Source organism: Anopheles maculipalpis, chromosome 2RL (assembly GCF_943734695.1).
Source record: "Anopheles maculipalpis chromosome 2RL, idAnoMacuDA_375_x, whole genome shotgun sequence".
Taxonomy (NCBI): domain Eukaryota; kingdom Metazoa; phylum Arthropoda; class Insecta; order Diptera; family Culicidae; genus Anopheles; species Anopheles maculipalpis.
The window spans coordinates 2466227-2490679 of NC_064871.1; the positions used below are offsets into that span (position 1 = coordinate 2466227).

A 24453-nucleotide genomic window follows, 5' to 3' on the forward strand; every position below is an offset into this window, starting at 1 on the left:
TTTCGGCGCCATTTGTTTGCTGGAAAGCTTTCAACGTAGAGAAAAACCGTAAAACCTGCTAACATCATAATGACATTCGATCGTACTGGTTTCCACCCGACTAGGCCGCACACACACACACCACCTAGCGACGATTATGATGTATTCATTCTGCGAAGCTACTCACCGTACCGGTGCTTCTCCCGACAGAGTCACACATTAGGTGGGCAATTTCTATTGATGATAAAATCACGATTTATGATTATTTGTTTCCCTTTCGGAACGTATTCAATAAAGACTGCACACACGATTAGGCGTGTGCGGGCCACGTTTTCCAATCGCAAGGTGCTTTATGGAAAACGCCGCGTCGCGTTTGTTTCCTTCATCGGGAAACGCGAGGTAATTTGATGTTAAATTGTTTTGTTTATCATTTTTCATATCGGTTGTATGCCGTCAATGATAAAACATGTTCCACGATCTTGCGCGCGATTCGGGACGAACGAATCGGAAATCGATACGGGCTCATTGCAAGCCTGCTAAACACTGTTCTGCTGCAAGTGACGAGCAATGGAAGAAAATTATTGCTTTTCGGTACACAGAGATACGGCGAAATGCAGCATGGGAATTGAAAGTCATGCCATCATTCGCTTAAATGCCATTTATTTTCTTGAATAAGTTTTTCCCTTTCCTACAGTTGCTACATAACCTTGCAAATGGAAGTGTAGATTAGATGAGATGCTTCCCATCAAACCAATCAACGCCACTAGATTTCTTCTTATCCAACAGATTAACATCTTCTGCTGCAACCAGGATTGCAAGCGATACTATCCTATTAGTGTCACCAGTGAATACTCGTGTACCCATGTGCAGTTTTTCCTTCTTTTCCGTTTTATTTGAAACCCTCGCCAAAGGTCACAAGAAACTTGCTAACTAGATTTCAACAACTTTCCTCACTTAAGACTTTTTACGACGACGCATTGCAAAGGCGATAATAAATGCCAAGGATGTCTGCCGCAGCACAAGCATAGCGTTTACAAGATCTTCATAAAACCATAACACGTTGATTGTCAAACGAACAACAATAAAACGCAAATCTAGATAACATTATTATACAGCGTTTCAAACAAACGAACGATGATTTTTCTCATCGCACTTCGATTCCAACAAGCCTCCGACAGACAAACGGCGGAGTGAAAACACAACAGTTTTCTCGCGTCGCTGGTGGAAAAGCATTTCCAATTTATTGCACCCGGACCGCGTAAGCAGGTCGTCTCGTCGGTCTGTCCAAGCGCTAGCAGCCCAGCAATCCACCGGCATACCCGGACGGAGCTAATTGATTGCGTACTTGTCCGTCATTTGTTGAACGGGATCGTCGTTCGCGATCGTTTGCATACACACCGTGCTTCACCGCAGTCCGATGGCGGAAATAGTACACCTAATTGAAACACCTAGCCCGTCCGTAGGGTCAAGCAGCTCAGGGTACGAGGATGCCGCCTGACAAAAACACATTCCCCGCATGGCCAGTGGAAGTAACAACGAAACACTGCCACACAGTCTTATGACGATTTACGATTTGTCATAAAGCAACCCAAGAGCCGTCTCCAATAAACATTTGCCGAGGAAGACTGGCCATCGCAGATCCGCCGATCCGCCTTGAAGATGGTGCCGTGGTGTACTACATGCCGTTTTAAATCAGCTGGAAATTTATGTTTTCGCATTGCGCGACAGGTTTCCACTAGCAGTGCACGACAGGAGAATCGAAGAAAAGTCATAAACTCCTGCCCGAACCCAAAAACCCTCCGTTTGCTTCCAGAGGAAGATCGCGGAAGTGCACTTCGTGCACTCTCCATTAGACGTCCAGCCGTCCAGACCATCGTCGGCCAAGTGGGTAAGTAGTGCGACATTCGCACAACTGCGCACCGTTCGTGGGACGCGCAATTGATTGAACAGGTGGGAAATGGGGAGTTTGGATCGTTAGGGTTGCTTGGGTCGCGGTGGTCGGTTGAAGATCATCTCTACTTCTCCATTAGCGAACGACATCGGCGCTCATCAGTGGAGCATGTCACTGACGACTGCCGCTCATAAATCTCGATCCTCGAAAATGGTTTCGTGGTGAATTAGCCCGCTTTTGCTCGTATGAACAAATAAAAGCGTTTAATCTGCACATACACACACCATGCAGAAGTAGTGAAAGCGACAGGAAAGGGAGTGAGGGAGCAGGCTGGAAAAAACGCGTGAGAACTGGCCCACCACACAACTTCCCAAAGCCTCAGGGAACAACTAAGGAAGGGTCTTCTCGTTCGTATCGATGGAATCTTCACGGTTGTCATTTTGTTCAACAATAATATGTGAATTCATTTGTCGAAAGTGATTAACGTTGGCGAACACGGAAAAAAACACAGCGAGATGAGTGAAACGCTGTAATTTTCAACATTGATCCTCCTTTTATTATGAGGTGCCGAACCCTCTAATCTAGTTAGAGTTTTGATTTATACGGCCGATCGCGAAACGGAACTTGCCTCAACGAGCTTTACCGTTTCCGCAGGAAGTCTTTCGATATTGGTCCCGCACTCAACATCGGAAGAAACAACATATTTAAATAAATGTTTTCCTGGGTGGAAAATCGTGCGTTTGGTCAAGCAGAATCTCATTATGATGAAACCATGCAACCGGATGGAAATGAAAGGGAAATGGTATCGGTTAGTAATTAGATGAAAACGAAACCTCAAGAAATCTCTTTCTGTCTAATTGAGGTTCGTTGCTTAACTTAAATTGAATTCCATAACGCTCACATCAACCATTCAGATGAGATTGTATTTACCAGTTCACATGTATTTATGTTTCCTGCAGTAAACCAACACGAATCAACAGGGAAGATACGGTTGAGAAAACGATAATCTATCAAAGGTTACAATTTTACTAATTATAGTAACTAAAGTAGATCCGATCTATAATCGCCTCTAAATGCCAATCCTGGGTGTTTTTGCTGATAAGATCGAACAAGATTTTTCCTGTGCAATATCATCAATTATCGTGCCTTTGCCCTCAGAATCGCCGACTTCTTACGCATTCAGATAGGTTGTAACATAAATTGAGAATTTCTTTTTTGTGCAACAAAGTTTACTCGTACACAAGACTACCAGAGGGATATCCACGATCGCATGAAGGTGATAGTTAAAATAAAATCTAATTAGACTGTCACCATCGGTGACGATGCAGGTGAATTTATGGATCTTTCCTTCTGCCTGGTGTATGGTTTCTAGTTTTAGCCTTTTTGTTCAATTAAAATCTTACCATCTCTAACTATTTTCTTCACTCTTTGCTCTTCATTCGCAGAAATCTCTCCTCCGGCCGACCAGTGTGCGAATCGGTTCCGAACCGATGCAAGATCAGGATCAGCGGGCACACCAAGCCGACACAGCGAGCGATAACATTAAGGCCGTAATGATGATGGTAAGTACGAATTATGCTCGCCTTCGTTTCCTTTTTATGCCGTACCGTGGCTAGATCTTGCATAAGTAACCCTCAAGCTGGACGTTGAATCAAGAGCTGGACAAATACTCAACCTGCACAGGGTGAAACAGTCGGAAAGCCCTTTCAATAACTTGTAGCAATTTTTTCAGCATAGGTTGAAGATTACAAACGGTCGGTAATAGCTTTGCCCCAAGATTGTCTGTTTGCTCTCGTTTGTTGATCGACAGCTGGCACCCCTATGATGCGCCGATGTAAAGCGATTTGCAACTATTTATGATGGCTTTTAAGACACTTTGGATGATCCGGTTCGCGGACGCACGATAAGAAAATCGGACCAAACTCACCCGGATCGCATAGAAAACGTGACGTGCAATGCTCTATGCGTGACTCGTGATGCACTCCCCCTATGTAACGCCATCACGCCTCGACACCGGACAAGAGATCGATCGATCGGTTGACTCCGGGCATCATTTATCTTCGCGGCCGATGCTATACACGCGTGCTGAAAAGGCGTCAAAGCTGATGCTTTTCTCACGATGTCCACAGGATGACACCTCTCTAAGAGGAATATCAATTTGTTGCCAGACCTCGAGGCATCATAGGTGCGACATTGTTGCCCCCACTCTCTTGCACTCTCTCTCTCTCTCTCGTCAAGCATCGCGTCATCTGACGCTTTTGCCATTGACGGATATGGATATGGGGATGGTTTTCAAACATTCGCCAGAGTTCCGGGACTAATGCAATTATGCATTTCAAGTACAAATCTAGACACACACTCACACTCACACAACTATGCACCACCTGTCAGACACGAGTGGAAGACGAATGGCAAGTCGATTGTTCGTATGACTTAGTTGACTATAGTTCCCTTCAGCTGGGAAGTGCCCCCATTGAAACCTATTTTAAAATGCATCCTCTTCTTCGACAGGCCATAGGCCTTTGGTAGGACCGCTCGGCTCGTTATGGATTCTCTCCGACCCCGATCTCTTCCGAAGGCAATAAAGTTGTTCAATAATCATCTTCAGCACGGGCCTGTTTCGATCACCCTCAAGCATGACGATTATGATTATTATTAATTTTCCTAATTTTCATAATTTGATAAAGCTCGCGCCCCCAAATGCAGCAGCCAGTCGGCTAGCCAATCTAGTCGAAGGTACTTGAGGACGTCCGTGGAGTAGTAGCCAGTCGATGCCCTCTGGCCGAAACCTGTCCGGGCCAATTCCGGGCCAACATAATAACAATAAAAAAATACATCCGTCCATAAAATCCGCAAATCACGCGCGTGCCTCCGTTGGTTCACGATGTCGCAATTACTGTTTATGACATTTTCCTCCCATTTTTGTTCCCTTGTTGTTTTTCTTCTCCTCGAGATCTCTCTCCTTCTCTCGAGAGCCCTTGATCGGATTTGGACCCATCGAATGGCACTGATTGGCCATTTTTATCTAACAAAGATTGAAGCTGCCGTGGATGGGGCCTCCTAGACTTCCCCATCAATGGACAGACTTTTCCATGCACGCACTCAAGGTCTGGGAGATAGCTGGCTCAAGGCACGATGACTGCAGCCCAGCCGATTGATTCCAAATGATGTGCGCGTCTTCGGTCGTCTGTCAGCCGAGTCGTCCGTTCGCTGAGCCTAGAGCTCTGGGATCTTTTTGGGGTCGGTACATTTTTGGTTTTAAAATGGACGGTAATATGGGAAAGGCAATATTTGATGTGGAGTTTATATGGTGGAATACCCATCCCTCCGTGCCATAGCCCAGTGGGCGCGGGTGGTGGGAAAAAAATCATAATCAATTTCAATTATTCAGTCATTTATCAAATTGTTGACCCGCACGAAGTCAATCAATAGCCCCAAGAATGGCGCAAATCTTCGTACGGACTCTTCGTGGTGCCCGTCCCGTGATGCTCGAATTGGTCAAGAAAGTGACCAAAAGGCATCAAATTGTTTTCTCAGCCATGGCTGTGTTCTTTTTCTCTTTTCGCTTTTCTGGGTCGCGTTAGAGACGTGCGGCGACACGACACGCAGATGAAACATTCAGCTAGGTTCGATATGACTCCATTAATCATTGTTCACTGATGACGGTGATGCATTGACCACCCAGGACCCGTAGAACTCACGCGCACCGGGATCTATTGGCTGACAGATGAAGCCTTCACCAAGCCACGACACCAAGCAAAAAAAAAAAAAGGGACGACTCATGACAAATTTCTCAATTAAACGGATGGTACCGGATTCTTGTACTGCTACGATCAGTTATGACCTTTGAAAAACCAATTGTACCCTAAAATTGAATCATTTTCAACCACTTTGAATGATGTTTAACAAATTGTGCTGTTTTAAAATGTTTATCACCCTAACAAAACCCTCCGCATCTCGTCGGATGGATGGTTAAAGGTCGAAACTTTCTAAAACTGAGGTTTAAAAGACAATTACAACCAGAACAGTTTGATGTAATCGCATGCCAGCCATCAATCATAGAAGAATGCTGCTCCGAAAAGAAACTCCGACAATGGGTTGGGAGAAATATTAATGTTTCCCAAATCCAAAGCATTCTAACCAGCCAAAACTCATTTCCAATCACCTTTCGTTTGCCCCTTCTTTACTACTGTTTCGCCGGAAATAATTGAGCGCTAAACGTTAATTTCAAAATTACTCGTGCGCTAATTGGACCACAATAAATGAATGAATCAATTCATTCATTCATTCATTCTTCACACCATCACCGTATGAGAAGCGTAATCGCTCCACTGACGCTAGCTGTCCATTTTCCCACGGTTTTACCCGCTGTCAGAACCAATCTGTCCAGCAGGACACAGCCACAGCGAGCAGGAGAGATGCAGAGCGAGAGAGATCCTGCAAAGCGATGAAAATGTGCGAACGCTGAAGAACGCATCACCCATTCAGCGGGTCCCATTTCAGCGGGCAAACGCGAAAATACATATTTGCATAGCAATTTGCACATGCTTAGGTATCATTATCACGCGGTGGGGTTAGTTTTTGCACCTCACCGTTCCAGTCTGTCCAGCTTGACCGATCGTCCACGCCGGGTGCATTTTGCAGGTCAATTGGTTCCGGATGTTTATGTGCGACCAAACTGAACTGACTGACGGATGATGACCAGACGGGGCTAGCGGCTGTTTTGCCGTAAGTACTCTGACACGTCCGATGACAACCGCATTAGGTGAGCCAGCAAACGTTTTGCAGTAGCGTTGCAGGAGATGCATTAGGTGAATTTGCCAACACAAGAAAAACGCACTCTCATCAACGTATCTTAGAGACGAAACGTAGGGGACGTCCAAAGGAGTTCGGAGCCGTGGACGAGGAATAAAATTGCTCCTCCGATGCTTGCTCGTCTAGACGTTGGAAGTCTTGGTGAACGGGAGCACACGATCTTTTACTAGTCACTTCTACCGAACTCCGCAACCGTGCATGCATCCAACGGTACCAAACGGTTGTCTTGGGCCGAAGACTTTGCCCTGAGGGCTTCGACAGGGCACCCATTCGTAAGAGTGTGTGTAATGAGCATGATTGAACGGCCGATTGTGCAAGATTATCGCGTTCTGATCGAGAGCACACGATCCTCCTCGATGCGATCGATTCTCGCGCATCTAGCAGGACGGAGAGGACGACGACGCCACAATTAATGCTCGCATCACATTCGATTCCTGATCGCGATCTTGCTAGCGATTGCAGCGCGCTTGCGCAACTAGACAGACAAAATAAAACACATACCTCTGCGACTGTGCTCCGTAAATCACTCGATTCTCTAGGCCAAGTTGCGTCTTCTGCCGACAGTTAGAACTGGTTTGCTCTACGTAGTCGCAATTCCAGGGTGGATCACTTGTGCGCCTCGCAGCATGTTTCAATTGTGTTTGAAGCGTTTGTTTCTTCTACAAGCGAAAAGGGCATGGAATCTTTCTGTCTGCACGAGTAGAATTCCACACCCTCACTAACACACTCTCTCCGAACAAGCCGATATCAAGTTTTCAGTGTTTATCGCAACGAAATCAAAAGAGCTTAGCCGCACAAGACCCAGCCTAGAAGCACACAACGCATTCGATATGTTGAGTGGTATTTAATCGTTCAGCCTAACATTACCGGTCGTCGAGCGGCATTTCAAGGCAGGTTGATAACGTTTTCGACGAAAAAAAAAAAAAACTTCTCGTTTGGCGATTTGTCCTCATGACGCCTTTGAGTCAGGCAAGAGTTTTACGATATTTGCACCATAAAGACAACCCGTATTCGTATAACACTGCTTTTTTCCATTTTGCGCGCTCTTTTCCCCACATTTACTATTCGCCTCCAAAGTCTTTCTTTTACTTTTAATGGTTATCGTTGCCACCCAAACAGCATCATACCCGAAAAAATGTGCGCCAAAATGATCTGCCATCGACCGTCCTTTACGACGAATCTCGCCAATTGCGTCCCACGCCCGCACGTTCGAACTGGTTTCTTTTTGCTGCAGCACGAGAAAACAGGACAGCATTTTACCGTCTCCTTCTTAATTTTCATCTCCACGAAGAAGCCTTATCGCGATCACAGTCGGCGTTCGGGGGGACTTGCGCCGGAGTAAAACGAAGGCGGAACGGTAAATGATAGGTAATATAGTGTCGTTCGAGATTACGGTCTTAATTCGGACTCGGCAGTCCGGCGACTAATGGCAATAGGAATGGAGTAAAACTTAACGGCCCACATAAAATTTGCCTGCCGAAACACACAAAACAGAAAAAGTCCGAATTGGTCATTTGGGGGAAAGCTTAATACTTCGATAATCGATCCCGAGGCTGGAAACGAAGGCCGGCTCCCTGGAAGGGTCCTTACGTAGTGACAAATGTGCTATCCTCGGGCTATTGAAACTCGAGTGTGTGTGTTTTTTTATGTTTTTCAAATTGAAATCAACATAGGAATTGAAAGGACACGATGAAAGTGTCACTCTTGACACTAAACACAAATGAAATAGATAGCGGACGGAAAAAACAACTACAAAACTAATCCTGGATGTAGCAATTAAGAGTAGTTTTTTTTTGCATCGAAAAGAGAAATCGAGTGTAAATATTTGGACGATGATCAATTCAACCTCGATCTGTACACAAAACTGAGCACAAAAATAAAACATTGCGGCGGTTCGTCGTTTCACTACCCATTGAAATCACTGGATTTCACTCTCAACCGTTTTTCGGCCTATCGCTAAGCTGCTCCATTTTATCCTTTAACGCTTCCATGCACTGATCTTGCACCAAATTAACGTACAAGCCGTGAGCGATTCCTTCGATTGCGAAGTGATGTGTAAGTGTGCGATCTACAAAGTAGATCATCATTGGGCGATATAAATGGGTGCGCATTTGCAAACGAATGCAACCCATTCGAAAACGGCGAGAACAGAGCGCCCGTTTGCGACAAAAAGGCGCGAGCGCGCGCACACCCAAAGGCACGATTTATCACGATCGTTTTGCTGTCATTTGACAATTTATCGTCTGCCTCCTGAAATCTCCTCGCGCTCACTCGCACGCTCGATCGTGATAAAAGTGATTTGCGTTGCATCAATGTTACAGTCGCTGGTTACAGATATAGGCAGGAGGCTGCATCAGTCACCCGTTCACACCCGAAAACCCAACGGTGTACTGGGATCGCGTGTGAAACACATTGAAACACAAACTTTTTGGCAGGAGTTTGCCACAAAAATTGGAGCAAACGGGGAAGAGAGATGATTGAATGTTGTCAATTAGTTATTTCCTGACCTGGCTGCTGCTGCTGCTGGGTGCTGGGCTCAAAGAAGTGAAACACAAAAACACACTTTCCCCTTTCGAGGAGGATCCTTTTTCGGTACAAACTGCGCTCCCATTTATCATTCGAACGCCCCAACCTGCAAGTGCTGCTTGCAGTGTGCAGCTAAATGCATGCTGTGAATTAATATTTCTGTCTGGTTTTCATCCTGCCAGCGCCAGAAGCCACCGTGTTGTAATGATTCACATCGCATGAGCAACGTTCTTTATCGGTGTTGCTCGGCATTACCGGTGACGATAAGCAGCAACTCGAGCAACGCTTAATTTATTCAAGCACCAGCTTTGTTTTTTTTTCTTTTTATCTTCCTTTTTTCTTCCACATTGATTGATTACTTCTGTGCGCTTAAGATGAGCTTGCGAAAATAAGAGACATTTTGTAATGCAATTTTTCCTTCTAGAGGTCAAAGGAGCAACATTGCATTGCCGCACCGCGATAATACGATCTAAAGAACCGTTTTAAACAACTGCAAAACGCGCTCGCTCAAGAAGCGCTCGGTAAATAGTTTATGCTCCCGATGTTTACCAACCACCTATCATACCGAAAGAACGATAAACATGAATTATGCATCTAAATGTCGATTTAATCGTCGTTTTGATCGGAGCAGCAACACAAAAACGATCAACGCGACTGAAAAAAAAATGAAGCAACATTCCCGAGCGGGCCCGTCTTCCAAGCCGAAGGCACAGAAGATCCGATGCACCCGATACGACCTGCATACCGCGCGTTGCCTTCTATTCCATCTGCGTCACATTATTTTATGTGTGCGATCGAAGCGTTCCAGCGCGAAGAGCAAAGAGCAAATCGAACATCGATTAGAAAAGATTGAGAGCAATAAAACGACCGGACGAGGGTCGTCGCAGCTCGGGATCGGTCCACCACACCAGCAATCTTTGCAATCGGAAAATGCGTGAATCGCACGCGCCCTCATGCGTTGGACTCTCCCTTCCCAAGAGGAAGAGGCGATTTGCAGCACAAAAAATAACATTACGCTACAAGAGAAGCAACACAACAAAAAAGCCACAACACACACACCGAACTGGAATATTGTGTTAATTAAGTGATGTACCGCGCGCACGCTCTCGTTCGCTCTTTCGGCTAAAGGCAACCACCATGGTGCACAGCTGCGGCCTTTAATCATCTCACCTTTTAGAGCGACCACCATCGGGTCACCACCATCACTACCCTCCCGCCGGGTTGGTGCATCGTTGTTGCATGATTGCTTTCCTATTTTCGCGATGCACCCAACGCCGCCAACGCGTTCATGGAGAGCGCTGGTCTGCTATTTTTCTTGCGCCTCCTTTTACGTACGCGGACGACGATGCAGCGGTACGGAATGAAATCACAAACTTGCTCGGGCAAATATTGAATGCAACAACAACAAAAAAAGCAGCGCACGCACCCATGCAAGCTGGTGGTCGTGAGGGTGCCTGGGAGAGATGTGCACTACGCTGTGGAATGATGCCATTTCAAACCAGTCTCCTCGTCTAGTCGCATTCCACATTCTATGTTGAGAGTTGAGGTTGGCGGTACTTGCAGGCAGCAACAAAAAAATTGAAATTATTTCACTCGTCGGGGTGATGATTTGCATGATGGAGGAGACCTTTCTGTCAGCTTTGCTGGGCTGATGCAGTCAATCCTGTCAGGGACACTACCTGGCACTTAGAAAAACGAATAGTAAAAGGTGTTAATCCAAGAGAGTTGCTAACAAAAACCGATACTGAGCCTTTTAAATCAGTACTCTTTAAAGTACGACTTACTAATGATGTCCATAGAGTTTGATAACTACAGCACAGTCCATCTCATCACTGTAGAAAAAAGGACGCTAAAAGAGGTTTAGATCCTTAGTCTAAGTATCTCAATATTCTTCTAGGAAACCTATTGTAAGACTCTAAAATATTCCAGAATCTGAGGAGCTACAAGAATCAAAGTGTCAGTCCAAAAACTGGAGAAGTCCTAATATTGTGGAACTTTAAAGTGAATGACAAGATTCAATCCAGATATTTAATTAACTGCTTGGCAAATACTTGGCCAACCTTTTTTGAGCTTTGATGTGCCAAACGAAAAAAATAAAGTACAAGAATCCTAAATAATACAAAAAATTACAGACAATTCAGCCTATTTTGCTTTTGTTCAATAATTTATCCAGCAACTTTTGAAGTGTTGAGCATCCCAAGTAAATAAACTTCTTGCCCGACCACTTATTTCCTGCCATCGTATACTGCCAACAAGCCAATCAATGCTTGATAACGATCCTCAAATAAAACAAATATTTTAACCCCCCGTACAGAAGCACATACCTTCTGTCTTCATTTATCTGCCAAACCATCACCCCGAACGATCAACCAGGCACCTGCCAAACGCTGAGCACAGTGCAGTGATAAACTGCAGGTGGGCCTCCCAACACAAAAACTCCACCTCGAAATCGTATCCGCGCGCGATCATGTTAAATCGATGGTGATAATTAAAATTCTCATTTTTAATTGAAAATTCGGTAGCACCCATTTACACCGGAGCACAGACGATGGGTCCCGCGAAAAGTAAAACATTGCCGTTGATTAATCAGCGCACACAGGAAAAACACGCCATGGGGGTAGTGTCCGATCCTGGCGATCGCTCCCGAAAAATAAAACGCTACAGGAAGCGTACCGTACGCGAACCGATAGTAATCAATAAGTTTCTCGGGTATCGGATTTGCTTTTAACGCGCCAAGGGAATCGGTGAGTGCAATTTTTCACAGCCATTTAGGCTCGTTCGTTTTTGGGCTGCAAATAGATGCGTCCGATTCCTGCAATTGCTCTGCACCCGAAGGTCGCGCGCGCGCTCAACGCTTTCACAATTCGCGAATGCGTTTCTCGGCTTTAATTAAAATTAATTATTTCGCAAGTGCAACGGGACACACAAGGATCTTCAAACGCACTCGGGCGAACGCTCTTTGCTTCATGCTCTTCGTTTTGATCCTGAAGTGTCCTACAATCGTTCGCAAGCAACCGGCATCGCTATTCCACCAATTCCATTTTTATTTTCCCCCAAAAAATGACCGCCGGACAGATGAAGACTGTCGAAAACAAAACACCGAAAAACCGTTCGTAATTAAAAATGTATCAGGTTTCGATGCGACGGTACGACTTTGCGCCAGACGCGACTCCGACGGATGAGCCCTGGGGCCACTAAAAACGAACCCCACCGAAGGACAGTGATATTAATCAAAATAATCAGGTAATATGTCAAAATGTGCTTTGCTCCATCTTTTGGTGGAGTTTTTGGGGTGCAAAAAGCGACTCCGAAAAAGAAGGTGCAATTGCAACAGTCGATGCACCAACACTACGGCAAAGTCCACTGTGCAGGCAATGTGAGTCAAAGAAATAAATCTCCGTGGGTAAATGATTTTCGGTGCTGATAATTCAATTAAAAATCATTTCACCTGCACCGTGGTTCCTCTATCGTTGGCAAATTTCTTCTTTCTCTCGCTCTTTCAGAGTCTTTCTTCCCCATTCGGGCAGGATCAAATGGCATTTCGGTGTCGGTAAAGAACGTTCCCGGTTCTCCTTTCCGGGTTCTATTTAATTGGCCCGTTGTTGCCAACCCCATTAATGAGCTCTAATCCGTTTTTGCCGTAACTTTGTTGCAGGCTAATGTGAACCTGAGCGGCTCTCTACCACCGTGTAGAGTGTCACGAGTGGTTCGCCCAGCCGATTGAATGGCCACCAATTCATTCCGATTTCTTTAAATCATCCCCAATTAAAGCATGCCGCAAGCAGCAACAGTGGTTGACTTCCGTTGACTCGCGCACGCCACTGCAATCGTCCGGTAGTCCGCGAGTCGCCGACGTCCACGCGGGGGTCAATAAATTTCCCAACGTGCCGACCGAAAGCGGTTGCACTCACGGCTGCAAACCGGAAGGTGGCGTAAACTCGGCGGGGGTCGCCAAATCACCTACCTGCAATCCTGCGACCCACACCGCTGTGCTGTCCTCTGTGGGGTGGTGCAAGAGGTGCATTTTTTCTTTAAGCACGAATATCTCATGGAGACTCTCGTGAGGTTTTCACAGAAATACAACTAAATCTTCCATCCCGATTTTAAGGAGCTGCGGGATGAAGAAGGGGCCTTACGAAGAAAGAAGGAAGGACAGAAGATAAAACAAAACGCGCGTACCATCGGGAGGAAATGCATTAAAACGAATGGTTATGGACAAATTTCATCCACCGTGAGATGCGAGAGCCGATTCTGGCGGCTTTCTTGGTGAATTTTAATTAAATGGACTTTTAAAAGTGCATCTGAATTATGCTACGGCTGTGCGCCACTGGAACTGCGCAGTCGCCAACGGAGCCCGCAATCGTTGTGAGCCCGATCGGTATGATCAGGGTCATCTTGAAGGAGATACCAAGGATTCTTCTTTTTTTTTCCATTGTCCATCCTGTCCTTCGACTGGGTGGATGTAGTTGAAATGATTTACAAGAAGCACTGATTCGATTTTATGACACTTATGACGGCATCACCTCAGAGGTTGTCCAATTTTTTGTTTGGAGGGCACGAGATAAGTAAAAACCTTAACACGGGCAACGTGAAATATGAGTTATTATGTTAATCTTCACTAGCCACCAACTGATCGAAACGAATTATGCATAAATGCGTCATCAAGCATCTGTCTCCACCGTTTCAACCCTAAAAAAAATCCAAAAGAATCGAATTATCACCTGAGCTTGTCGGCTGGCTCAGAAGTACTAAAAGGAATCCGTTGTTGTTTGTCTTTTCCTGACTGGCGGCTACAAACTGATCACCTCTGATTGCTTTTCCACACACACGCGCGCAAGCACATATTCAAGCACACACCGGCAGTAACTTTAAACACGAGGAAATATGATGGCAATTATTTTCGAATTTATAAAATCATTTTTACCTCTTTTTTCTCTTTAAATGGAAGGAAAGCGCTTAAACCGTTGCAATAATCGTTAACGAAAAGTGCGGTTGCGATCATAATATTGATTTTTTACCCCGCCATTTTTTGTGTTGCCTTCTTCGTGGATCGACGACGCAAACGCGCAGCACCGATCCGATAAGCAACTGACGGCACTGCCGACTTTGACCGTCGTCAAAACCAATAATTTACGATCATTTAGTGACCACCGAGCGGACAATATTTTCGTTTAGCATCTCTTATTGCGGGCTTGTTTCTTCGCTGCATTACTCTTCCTATCAGTCGAGGCATCCTCTTTGGCCCTCACCAAAGAGGACCACGTCTGCCGCAGGGATCAATCGTTGTTCCAGCAAACACAACAAGAAAATCGTATCGAGGCTAATGCACGCGACAGCAACACATTTACTTCGCTCGGGACGTGGTAGAACGATCGCGTCCGATCGAGCCCTCCTTTGACCTTGATATCCAAACGAAACATCAAAACTCCATATTCATAAAAGCGTCTTCATGCTGCAGATTGTTGTTTGGTGCTTTAGTATAAGCCCGATCCCGAAAGCCGAACGAAGAATTATTACCACAAGAAACGTTACGATGTTGTTCGAGGCTTTCGCTAAATCGAATCACCGAGATTTTGCATACCGTTGTTACACAACGTAATGTGTTGCTGCCGCCGAGTTGAGATACAGGACGGGATTATATTCGCGCTTTATCATAACGCATGTACCCGAAGCGTTTTTTTGATCGACATCGAAGCAGGTTAATAAAAATGAACTTTATCTCGGCTATCCTACACTGTTTCGAAATATCCTGCAACACCGGGAGTAGTGTAGTTTTAATGCTAGATGAGCTCCGGAGCATGATTTATAAAATGCGCCCTTAGCAAGCGCAATGGCAAACCGTTTTGCTGCACCTCGCTATAGTCCCGTGGCCAGTAGGCCCGTGGTCATTGCCGCAGTAGCGACAAACAACGAAGAGAAAAAAAGGAGTCACACTCTGGCACCGGAGTCACCGGCAGCAGAGTCGGCCGGTCGATCGGTCGATTAGATGCTGAGTGTGTGTCTATTTTACTTATGAAATATTACCTTCAGATTACATGCCATAAATAAGCCCTAACACAGACTCACAGACCGGAGGCAGCCAGCAGGCACTTTATTAAGCGATACGGCGTCATCGTCGCACGTTTGATACCTCGTCGCTTGGACCGCAAGAGGCCTCAAGTGCTGCTTTCGATTTTTACCGTCGCGTTGATGTGAAGAAATCATACGAAAGCAACAAACCGCAACAAAACTACAACAACCACGAACAAAAAAAAAAGGCTCTTGCTGCTCGAAATGTACACCCACACACGCAGTGGCGAGTCGAGCGGGGTATGTAATTATTATAAGTTAACATGTTCATTTGCATTTGAAGTTTATTGTGTACCGTCGTCGTGATGCATGCGTACAAGCTGCTTAAGCAAACAACAACCACCCCTCTGAGGTTGCAAGCGTCGGTGGCGCGCTTGTAAAAACCGATGGCCGATGATTAATTGGACAACCTGTCACCGAAAGTCTGGTTTTAAATTTTGTGCCTTATTTCTGTCCGTTTGTCGCTGCGCGCCGCCAGTCTCGTGCAGAAATATTATTCCGCTTCTGGCTTCTTTTTGTGCACCTGCGTTTTTCTTGCATTTGGAGCTGTTTCCTTTTTTTTTGCCTTGCACAATTCCATTTTGCCTTCTTTATGCATGTTTTCACACGCTATAAAAGCAATCAATTTAACAAAAGGTGCAACTCCACATGCGTTCCCCCGCGCTGTTCCCGCACAAGGACATGCGGCAACATCATCAGAGGGAAGGTAATAACTTACGGACCAAACAAACAAACAAACAAACATCGAAAATAAATACAATCTTCAGGAAGTCACGAATGTGTCGTCGCGCGTGTGCATCTGCATCTTACGCGATCTTTCCCTCTCTTTCGCTTTCGGCTCTCAAGAAGTGAGAAAAGTGGTAGTTTGGTGATGCTTTTTTTCGCGTATTTTGAACCAAAAAGGTGGAGAAGAATATGATATATTGTTATGTCCTGCAAAGCATGTACCGTAACACGTACTTCGCGCACATTCTTCGTTAGCATCTTTGTTTAGCGAGAACACTTTATTGGCGGAGAAAATGAACGGCAAACGAGTGATAAATGTGTGAACTCGCACGATCAGACAGTATTAGCCTAGGTGATGTATTAATCCGCAAATGACACGAGCCGCAAACTTTTGACAGCTTGCAAAGAAAGGCAGCATCAGTTAATAAAAGTTCATGCTGATTTCGGAGTCCGACACGGATGATCGATGCGTATTTAAATACCGCCCGCCAAAAAAAAACGATGCCCATTGGGGGTGAGCGAAGAGATTGAATGGCTTCTGAATATTTAACCGGACCGAGTTTTTTGAGAAAAAATTTAATCCCTGGCTTGCGCCATACCACAAACATTACGTTTGCTGCTGCTGTTGGAGTGTTATTTTTGACGGCCAAAAACTCAAAAACTTCACATCACGTACAGTAACAATGTCTCAACATCTCACGGACTGAGGCGCACACATTTGCGGATTTCACCCCGAGGGTATGGGGCGAACATCCCGAAACCATTTTGATCACCCCCTGTTGCTGCTGGTGGTGTGCAAGGAAGGACGAAAACAAAATCAACGGCTTTAAAATGCTCCCCCATCAGAAGCCACCTCATTAGGCGACATTGAAACGCCGATCGTATCTCGGCGTCTGTCATCTGTCTCTCTCGCTGCACGGAAAACTAGAAATTGGAAGCGTGGGAATAGAGGTCGCTCGGAAGACTCGCAACCGTACGCCAAAGGGCAGTCTCGTTCTTCGTCTTCGATAAAATTAGCAAAAACACTCTTTTCCGATCATGATGCATTAGCGATGAAATAATTTCTAGCTTCTCTAGACTTTCGCAAACCCCATTAGAAGTGGGGTTCATTAGAGTATTTCGATCGTACGGTTTAAATCAGCACGTCGAGCTTCTTCACCACCATAAAGTGTATGCATTAATGGCAGTGTTGTGAGTCATCCGGAGCTCAGCTAGTCCAGTTTGCGTATCGCAAAATTTTAATCAAACTCAAAGCAAAACTACCACCTTAACTAACTCCACGGGTTAAGTCGTTGTTGTCGTCGTCCTGATGATAAATAGCGTAAATTTCCGCTTCCATTCCATACGAATGAAAGCGCGGAAAGAAGGAAGAAATGCTACGATGATAACAAGACCTACCCCTACCCTGCCCATCCGGAGAAAACAAATGTGTCTATGCGTGTCGGCAGATCGAACCGGATCATCGTTTTGCTTCATTCATTCCGAGCCACCCCATTCATGCTTATACTAACAATGTTCTCCGCGCCGCTTCAGGCACCGCGCCTCGATCCGAAATGCGATCCTCGCAGCAGAGGCAGCAGCACGACGATCGGTAGCATATGGAAATGAAATGTAAATGTAAATATAATCAGATTCCATCCGAGTGGCTTAGAGCCGTTGTTGACCAAGCGCGCCTCAAATTCACACCGAATAAAATAAACATTAATTTCAATCGATTCGTTGACTCGTCGTCACAACTAATTTGCGTGCCTTTGAGCACCGTTTTGTCTAGCTTTGATCGGTCCCGGGATCGGATCGGATTCGATGAATGAAACGATTTCACGCTTACGGTTAGTGAATCACGCGCCTCATTCTTAGCGTCTGTGTGTGAGTGTGTGTGGGTGGGTGGGTAGTGACTCCAATTATGTCAAAAAGTCATGCTTCATTACGAAAGGTCGTGAGCTGGCCAGTAGGTGACGTGAGAATGGCACCTTCTTACTACTCACTAAAACACTTCATCGAGAGAGGAACGGTATGAACGGGACGAGACCGAGGAGTGGCAACGGCAGCGAGAGATTAAATTAGTACATGCGAGCCCACCTTGGGAGCGGAGATCAAATTGTTTCGGTAATTTACCCGAACACGACAGATTTTGACAGTACATCGAACACGGCTGACTGGCACAGAAGCGTACCTACCAGCAGCATGGCCAGCAAAAGCAGCCCAGCTGTTTGGCATCATGTTCGGCATGAAGGCAATTTGTTGCCTTGCGCTGAAACAATCCCAATATGCACACTCCCTACGCGCCACACCCCGATCAAGCGACTTGCCAAAACATTAGTTATGATTCATTATTAATTAACTTCTACCGTGCACTAACCAGTGGGCTGTTTGCGGGTCCGATCGCGGCTAGGTAGTGGAGGAAAGTCTGGAGATTATAGGACACCTCCTACCTGCAGTATCTCCAACGCAGGATCAATTTATTTTGATCTCCACCAACAGCTCACTTGCTTGCAGGGCCTTCGCCCGGGTGGTCCTGGATACGACTGATCTTGATCCGATCGGGCTTGCCCGATCAATTGCCGATCGTGAACATTGATGCATACGTAATCGAAACGCAGACGAAACGGTCAGAACGCTTCAGGCAGAGGTAGGCATTTTCACTGGAGGCAACGCCCTCCCCCAAGTGTACGCACGAGTCTCTGACTCACTCGCAGTCAACAATCATGCGAGCTGACATCGTTAGCTGCACCTTTTGGCTACCTTCTACTGACCTGCACCGGGCGAGTAATGCGTTTGCAGACATTTTCCTCGTTTCCCACAGGGCATCCACAATAAGGAACACACATGCATCACGCATCACACACCTTGGACCTCCGCAGGCAGTCAGCTTGCGGCGCGATAATCATGTGCGTGCATCTTTATGACCTTGCTCGATTCGCTTCCAACCCGTGGGCCACCTTGTGAGAAAAGTCAGCAAAGATCAATTTCATTTCATCCGGTAGTTGACTCTACCAGACCAACTCTAGTTTGCAACAGCATCCTCCGCACGGTCTGTGTCTCGGGAGGAACTCAGCAGTAATTGCATTTTTTGTCGCTGTTGCCCGTTTTGCCTGCAACAGACCCGCGGCCACCTAGGCACGGTGCACTTGCTGCCGCAAACATTATTTATGCGCTAAAGATCGTCGTGTGTCCGCTTCCTCTCGTTAAGGGTCGCACTGCCGAGGGCATGACACGGAGATGTTTACGGTTGGGCAAGTTTAAGGCAAAGGAAGAACAAGTTGAAGAAAATCACGCATACCTTGCTTCTGGCGTACACAAGAGCGCCCCCAATACACTGCAAGTACTCTGGGACCACCGTGAACCAGCTGACTCGGTCGTCAAACGCGGCAGAGTTCCAAGTAGTTCCCATAGATCTCGCACACGGCAGGTTTTGGCAAGGAAGCCTAAATCAAATTACTGCATCACGTTCGAAATCCAACGCCCGAATTGCACAATACAACAGAATTGCCTCGAGCGTGTAGCACTAGTGTAGAAGCGTTTGTGAATGGCTCTCCTTATGATTTTTGTTTTACAACTCGCTCCTGCCAGGTTTTTTTTTTCTTCTGGCCTCACGACAACAGATCGAGATGTGACGTTCTACAGCTGCCAAGATCGGCATCCTTCCTTTACGCCATATGTGTGCGGTATGCGGTGCTGCTACTGCTGCTCGAGATCGTGATGTTGGTTTTATTTATGGCACTCGACACTTATTAGTCCAATGGTTAATGATACCACGGGTCTCTTCTGAAGATGGCCCGCCGATTGTGCTCCCGGGACCAGCACAGCACACTCCCGCACACTTTAGCTGCAGCTCGCGTGATTTACGTAACTCGAAACAGTACGGCCATCTGCCCCGGTTCCTCCAGATTGCAGTACGTTTCGGTGTACTGTGCGCCAATAGCGTGACACGACCCGATACTGACAACAAAACAAACCCTAGCTGTCAGGTCCGTGAACTGAGGCAAGCAAAAGACATCCCCCTCCCGAAACGAACGACACCTACACGCTGGGATACGTGTCGAAACTGGCGCCGGCTAGAACCTCGGTACAGTAAAAGTGGTCCATTTTCTCGGCAAAGTCTCGGAGGACCCCGGAGTGATGTTGAATAATTCATCGCCCTGCCGGCGCATATCAACCTGGTCGCTATCGGCACGCTCCCATCTGTCTCACTCTCCTGTCGGCGCACGGCGCTAGCCAACTCTGCTTAATCATTTGCGCACGGACTTGTATGCGTCACCATATTTCACCAGTTGCTTCCGTAAGTGTTGTCCTCCTTGGTTCCCAGCTATCGGTCGCACGGAAGGGCTCTTGTGCGCTACTGCTGCCCACGATCGTTCCAATACAACACCACGCCACAAGCGTAACGCCACGGCAAACGGATGACGGCTACGGAGAGATAAAGAAATTGTAAACAGCGAAATACTCATAATTAATTGGTCGCCGTCAAAACGGTCGCCTACCGGTAGTGCCGCCGTGCTGGGCCGTGCGACGCAAGAGACCCCAACAACAAATCGTGCTTCAGCTGTCACATTTCAAGCCCGTCTCCACCCGGGAGGCTTCGTCCGCACTCTGTTCCACACTACCCAGGGAATCACTTGTGGTTGTCTTTATCTTCCCTCATTTCTTCAGCTTCATTCAGTTGATTAGAGCGCTTGGCCCAAAAGCCCCGAAGCTCTTACGATCGCTTTGCTTCTTTTACGAGGAATGCCCACCAGGAATATCTTTAACGAATTTTCGATTCGATTACGAACTCTCCTCATCGGACCCTTGTGAAATGCGTTAAAGTTCCGTTAGGTGTTGGTTTCCCACCATTTATCAATGGATTTTATTGGATTTTATTCGAGTGATATAAAACTGTCCCGCGCAGGGTTCGATTCGAAGGTGTCAAAATCGCGTTCCCAAGTAGTGAGAAGTGCCTCATCGAATTCGGTCTTCTCGTTTTTACATTTGCATAATGTGGGCCTCCGAATCGTTTTGGTCTCACTGGGCGATCGAGTCGGATAAGGTTGGGGTCACTTGGATGGTTCCCCTGCGGCAGTTCCGACACCGAACGGATGCTCGCGATCGCGATGATGATCGCGGCTTTGCATTTTATGATCTTGTTCAACGACCGATGTCCAACAAACCGCAGCGCAGTTCATTTGCTCGATATTTTCTTGTAAACTGTGCTGATCGATCGATCGATTGACGGGTGCAGCATTTCCAGGTTTGCAGATAATCTTCGGCATAATATTGTGGTGAGTGCTTTTTGCTGCGCGGGATCTTGCCGACTAGCTCTGGCGGATTCCGGATTCCATCCACCAGTGCTACGGTTTTTCCCAATCAGGTGGCGCATTAAATCATCTTCTACGAGAGACCTCCTTTAGAAATCCCGTCTAAGGAAGTCGATAAGATTTATTTTCGATAATTCCAACTCGTATATTGCAACCATCGCCGGGATCTTTGGCACGGAGAGATTAATTAGAAGCATCTTAGCAACCCTGCGTTTTATGTTTGTCACGGTTTTGCGCACTGCCGGGCGTATGTAGCTCGTCGTTGCCATAATTTATGCGCGCACCCGGCTCGTTTGGTGTGCGCACCCGCAAAGAAGGCCAGTATTTCTCTTCGCTACCTCGCGAATGAGGTAGCGTCCCGGTTGCGTCCCTGGAGCAGAGCATCCCGGTACGAAACGTGATGTGCGAAGTCATATTTTGACATTAATACACGACCATAAATTAAAGCGATTCCGTTGGGCGCTTCTCGGCAAGAAAAGTTCACCATGTGCCGCGAGCGATAGATAAAATGGTGATGCGCTAAAACACACTCACACACACACACACATACTCACATTACACGGTTGCTCGTGAGCATGCATGGCGGGTCTATTTGGAGCCTTTAATAAGTGGCTCATTGATGAATAGGATCAGTTTTTTTATTCACTTCTTGCAGCCCGTTGATCGTTCGCTTCTTTGCTCCTCTACAAAGTAGGCGCTATTAATGTGGAGGCCTGCTTCGATGCAGTGAGTGATTTTGAGATAAAACCTAATATTATCTTAGGCCTGATCGGTACGATCTTTCTGGCTATCTTGCATGAACAAGTGCACGCAACAATGTATTCGCATGTGAAAAAAGCACCATTTTTGCGTGAGATAAAAATGTTTCTAGTTCGTTACGCTTCTGTAGGAAGAAAATATAGGGAGAGAGAGAGAGGATGGTCCGTTGAAAAGAGCACCTTCGTGGACGAAATCGTGACAAACAGATAGATGCGCGTTAACGTTAACTGTTCTAATTTCCCTTTCCAAAGCTAAACGGTATTTAATTTCTGGCGTAGTTGTTTCTACCACACAGTTAACCAACACACAGTTCCTATGGGGAAATCGAAAATCTTCTTTTGTGCCCTTTTTAACCCTCACAGCTCAGAGGACCTCCCCAGGAACGCTCCATGAAGCTCTAGAGCGCCACCTCCACGTCAAACGGGCCTCAAAAGATTTCATTCAACACGAGTAACACCACACCAACTCTACAACGAAATCGAACAAAACTTCGTAATGAGAGCACTCACACCTTCCGGGCATCACGGTGCTGGGGTGATGCCGTTTTTTTCTAGATCACGACCAATCCTTCCCTCGAAGGTTCAACTTAGACAGGCCATCTTAGACCAGCTGGGACGCCCTTAACGAGCAAGCGCGCGTCCAACAACGCCCGGGACTCATAAGCACCTCAGAGAGCGAGCACGCGCGCGCGCACACACCGAGAGGTCGAACTGGGCAATAGATCGGTTGTAAAATTATCATAGCCATTACCATTTCCAGCCCTGGCAATAGCCCGGTGTGCTGGATGGGATGTTGATTTTATTAATACACTCGTGTTCTTCGTTGCTCCAGAAGTGCCTCGAGGGCAATGTAAATTGGGAAGGTGTTTGCGTATGCTCTCGTTTTTTTTGTTGGCTTTCGCTTTTTTCCCCTCGTCTATGATCGCTGGATCAGTGCTCCTCGCTGCTCATCTAGTAGAGACAACCTTTAAGGCTAAAAAAAAAACCCCATTCATTATGTGACACTGGGAAATGTCGCGACTGCAATCGTCCGTAGCGCTCAAGATGAATCGTCGATTCTCGTCCAAGGCACTTATTTAAGTTTCGGTTAAATTTATTTTAAATTGAAATCACATTGTTTGTGAATTGTCTCGCAACGATTTGCTAATTTTCCAAATGTCAACCATTCGCTTTACTTAAATTATTTTAAATCACTCTACCTCTCCCTTTCCTGCTGGCCACTAAATCGTACACCACCGAAGCGTCCATTTTATTGCCTAATGCAATTATATTTTAGGGGTTTAGCGAGCACCACCAAATTACACCCATCAGCGATCGTTTGTTTGGGAAACCCACATTACCACAACGCATGGCAAACGTCTAGTAAATTTGTTGTTTGATTTTAAAAACGATGGCTTTAAAATGGTGTGTGTCGGTCCTGTTTCGGGCTCTCTTAGAAGGGCGTTAGTGACCTCGTCGACTTTCTTTTAGAGAGAACGGTGCTTTATATTAATATTTCGCCCAATCAATACCGATGGAACAACATGCTGTTGACAGTTGCCACCATCTTTTTCGGACTTACCACTTCGAATTGGGGCCACACTATCCAGTCGAGTTTCGGCCCACTTTAACCTCATTTTAGTCGCAACAATGCAAACGCACAACAAGCGCTAGATCCGAAAGAAATCCTACCGGACAATCAATCAATACGACTCCCGAATTGAAATCGATCGCTTTCGTCCATCGGACCGCTGCATCATTAGCAGCCCGGGAATGTCGAGGAGACGCTCCGGGATCTTTTCAATCTTTTCAAAAAACCCGGAGTGTATTAGAGGCGTCGTACCATATCCGGGTTAAATTTATCTCTCCCCCCGTGCAGTCAGCACGAAGGGGCGAGAATTTGAAATTCATTCCCAATCACTTGATCACAGCTTGGTTGGGGTATGTCGCCGGAAAAATTGATCATCGCCGTGTTCGGGTTCGGGATTCCGGGAATTCAATTGGTCCGTCACCGTTCGCCGTGTGTACGGTCGATCGATCGATTCAATCGGTCCTCGGTACTATTATTAATTCCCTTTATCCCGTGTTGTGTATGGCGTGCCATTTCCTTCACACAGTTTTCACTGGCCTGTGGGACCTGGCCTGGACGATATCCTCCCTAAAGATACATCAACCCACACACGCAGGGGAAGCCGGGTTGGAAAATTATTAATTGAAAAACGATTTCTCAAACACACGGTGAAACTACACGGCGGCGTAGAAAATCGGAAACATTATTAACAAAATCTGTGGCCCGCCACCAGCTTGATTGATCGAAAGAAAGTGAGCGTGCGGGTGGTGTTGCGCGCGAAAGGTTTCGGATCGGGATCGGATGATGATGGATGTGCACACGGACCATCCGCGAGAATCGCATTTT

General features: G+C 46.3%; 1 protein-coding gene across 1 annotated transcript in view; it reads right to left on the reverse strand.

Moving 5' to 3' along the window:
• LOC126556976 (probable ribonuclease ZC3H12B) overlaps positions 1 to 24219 on the reverse strand; it is a 288446-nt gene extending 264227 nt beyond the window's left edge. Inside the window, exon 1 of the mRNA XM_050212559.1 lies at positions 24212 to 24219. The gene's annotated coding sequence lies outside the window, so the exon portion shown is untranslated. The remainder of the gene's footprint in view (positions 1 to 24211) is intronic.
• Positions 24220 to 24453: the final 234 nt, after the last annotated feature.